This window comes from Halyomorpha halys, unplaced genomic scaffold (genome assembly GCF_000696795.3).
Source record: "Halyomorpha halys isolate HHAL.00 unplaced genomic scaffold, Hhal_1.1 Scaffold247.1, whole genome shotgun sequence".
Taxonomy (NCBI): domain Eukaryota; kingdom Metazoa; phylum Arthropoda; class Insecta; order Hemiptera; family Pentatomidae; genus Halyomorpha; species Halyomorpha halys.
In genome coordinates this window covers 1201146-1205268 of record NW_027111361.1, presented here as the reverse complement: position 1 = coordinate 1205268, position 4123 = coordinate 1201146, and positions in this window count along the sequence as shown.

Here is a 4123-nt window from a genome sequence, read left to right as displayed (position 1 = left end):
AAATTATTAAAAAAAAAAAATTTTTATTTTACCAACTGAGTTATCAAATAACTTGACTGAATGAAACTGTTCATAATTCTTTAAGTGAAATAAATCTTTCAAAAATTATTTATTGATTATCAGGTTTGTACTTTAATAGGAAAAATCAGAAACGTAATTTTCAAATCAAATTATGATTTCAATCTATAAATGATTTATTATCAAGTATGAAATATTTTGAGGTGTAGATAGTTGACCGTAGATTACTGATTGGAGAAGATGGGGTGGGGGGAGGGTGCATTCAGCAAAGAAAAACATGAATAAACAAAAAGATATTTATTTACGCTGACGTTTCGACCTGATTTTCAGGTCGAAACATAGGCATAAATAAATATTTTTTTGTTTATTCATGTTTTTCTTTGCTGATCGCACCCCTCGACCATCTTCTCCATTCATTAATGAAATATTTTGTTTTTCCAAGCTAATTTGAACTTTGCACTTACTCATCGCGAATGTTACATGAATACATGACTTTTTTTTTTATAAAAAAAAAGTAGTTATTGGATTTATAATTTAATAACTCTTTGAGTGAACAATTTTAGTACATTTTTTTCATTGTAAAGTGGGTTCCCAAATCTGAAATTAACATGTATTTTGAGTTTTAAAATAATTGGTTGGCGGTCACCCCCTGGCCTTTCCCGTTGTAACACCCCTAGATATAGCTCGTACAGTCAGATATCTATTATCTCTAGTTTCAAGTATTAAATAATTTTATATCTATTTACGCAATTACAGACCTGTTAAAAAATTGAAGAAGTCTAGGCCATGAGACCAAAAGGAGGGAAAAGAAGTTATTTAGCACTAATTTTCGATTATTTTAATAAAAAATATATTCAGCAGATAAGATTCAAAATTAATGACTTTGCTAACCTTGGTTATGGAAAATTTATAATGTTCCAGAGGTTACAAGCATTTTTTTAAAAGTTCAATCTGTTTAAGAAAAAGGTTTAGTTTTTATCTGGATTATACAAGGTACACAATAAAGTATTTATGAAAAGTGAAACTTAAAATATTCATTCAGAGCTCCACATTCTTAAAACTAACATCACTAAAAACTTTAATAGAACATTATTGTAGATTGTGTGTCAGCTAAATTATGAGAGTCTAATAGTTGCTGAAAGAAAAGTATTTTGTGAATTAATTTTGGTGAAACTACTACTCCTCCGAAGATAAACTTTATCAACTAGATTATAGTATAGTCAGCTAGCTTTAATTTGGGTGTTAATAAATATCTGTACTTCTAACAGTTGATCGACCGAAGGTCTTTTCGGAAGTACGTGAATCATTTATTAAAGACAACTACGTCGTTCATAGGAGTATTAGTTTCCACGACATTTGCTAAAATATATTCACAAAATATTAATTTTTCGTTACTTAAAAAAACTTTTGCCTTATGGAAACACTGTATCTCGGGAACTATCAGACGTAAATAGCTCTTTCGGGTTTATATTTTAGCTAATGCACTCTATTTTGAATGATGTTCTGTTTATGTTTTTAGTGTTGGTTTTAATGATATGGAAAATTATATTTTTGCAATTTTTGGAACAATCGCCATTTTTACTGCTCCTAACTATGGTTGGCAGACATCATTTTTGACTAGTAACTTAAAGTCTCCTCTTTCCGTTATATGAGAATTTTCCTAAAGTGATATAGAACCGTCACTCCCTGGGGGTCTTAGTGGGCGGTTCCGGCCGGAAATGATTGCCTTCTTTATGAATAAACAGTTGTATAAATATACAAACATTGAGGTGAAATAACTTTTTTTTTACCCCCGGGGCTCTTGGACTAATTTTATATTATTTTAAGGTCCTTTCGATCATTTGTTTTATAGTGAATGAACAGTCTGTGGTAAATATTTCTTGCTAACAGCTATTTTGAAATTTCTTGTGTCTTTATTGAATCTTATTATGCTCCTCCAAATTTTATGGTTTCTACTGTTTTTTTTTTTAATCCTCAAGTAGTTGATAGGTGCCTTAATTTTTGCGGATTTTTCCCCTCCCAGTATCCTCACTGGTTTCTCCTTTATAGTACAGTTAAAACACAATAAGTCGGAGCTGAACGGATGTGGATATTCCTTTGAATTATTGAATTTTCGAGATATTTAATTTTTTGTGTAATCCAGTGTATTGAAAATCGATTTCGAGTTACGGGTTTTACTATGAGGAGATATAATAATAAAAATCACAAACAGGTTTGTTAATAACATTTGAACTAGACACCTGTAAAATAAGACCGTTTCGTCGGGGCACTGGGGGATGAGCTACAGAAGTCGTACACATCAATTTTTGATTACGTTAATGAAAACTATGTATACTTATAAGTCATAATCGATGAGTCTGTCAAGTATAGTTAGGGGAATAAAAAATAGCGGCTGTTTCAAAACGTTAAAAAAATTATTTTTTCATCCCGAGCTCCATAGAGGAATGCTTGTTTGTGTGAACTCACCCATCAATCCATAATTGGACATAAATACATTAACATTTTTAGTTTTTCTGACAATTATTATCAATACACTAAATACAATGCACATAAATACTTGTTTTTTTCTTAACAAAAAATTATTTTTCTTTTTTTTTCTCCCTTTTTTTCCTATTACATATATTAGTTTCCCTCCTTTTCGCACAAAGCCAAATAACAATTTACCAATTTTACAATTATATCCAATTTATTATCCCCCCCCCTGTTTTACTCCTTCATACTTCTCAAAAAAAAAAACAACATATAAATGAATAAATATATTAGAATATATTTATAGTATAAAATATTAGAAAGCCCAATAGAAATATTTTAAAGTTAAGTAAATTTTCTAAAATATGATCCCTAATATATAAAGCTAGTTTAACGTACTATAAAGTAGTTTATGAAACATAACTTGCTACAGGTAGTAGTTTGTATGATATTTGCATATGAAATTTTGTCCGAACCACCAGAAATCAATTTATTTTGACAAACATCATGAAAACTACTATTCTTACGAACATAAACATTATAAACTAATGGATAATATATTCAATTGGCTTTAATTTTATTGGTGATAGATGTACATCTAATAATTCCTGAGATATAGTTTTCCCAAAATCAATCAGAAAACTTCCGATTTTTCGCTATTTTGTTATGAAATGTTGCTTTCTAAAAATTTGTATCTCGTGAACTATTGAACCTAAATAAGTCTATTAGGACTCATATTTTATCAAATGTACTCTACTTTCAATGGTGTTCTGTTAGGTTTTCTAGTGTGGTTGGTAGTTTTAAAGATACGGAACTCTTAAAGAAAAATTAATTGTTTTTAGCCTTTTGAAATACTCTTGTCATTTTTTATTCTCCATTATTATTTTTAAACTCATCAATTTTGACTAGTAATAACACATAGATTTCATTAAAATAATAAAAAATTGGGTTGAAATAATTGACTTAATTAATTGAGTCAATTTTCACATTAAAACAAAAATTAAAATTTTTTATCAAAGTCACTTATTTGTTAATACTACAACACTGGTTGTGATAAATTTTAACAAATAAGTGACTGTGATAAAGAATTTTAATTTTTGTTTTAATGTGAAAATTGACTAATTAGAAATTGTTGAATTGACTTGGGCAGAATAGCCTGCATGAAATTGTTTTAAAATTATTTAGTTCAAAAATTTGTTTTGAGATTGTCCCTGAGGATGGCCGAAACGTCGGATTCGTAAAGAAAATAAAAGGTTTTGATAATGGATAAAATTTATGTTATTTATTTAAACAACATTAACCAGTCTCAAGAAAGTATTTAACATTATAAATAAAATGGCATTTTTATAAACATATTATTTTTTGAATTGATAATATATTTTAGGAAAACAAAATTACAAAACACTTTTCGGGACATTTTGAATTTTCAAATATCATTTTATGAAACGATATTTCTAATTCATAAGTTTATGAGAGTTCAACTTTCACTTTATCAGGTTTTGTTAAGGAGCAGCCTAAAGCCCTTATATACTTTTCTTCCTCTTTCTCTGGGATTCTACAAGTCTCAAAAAATATTTTGTAATTTTTAAATTGATGCGGATTTCTTTGCAATAAGAAAAAGATAACGTGCATCATC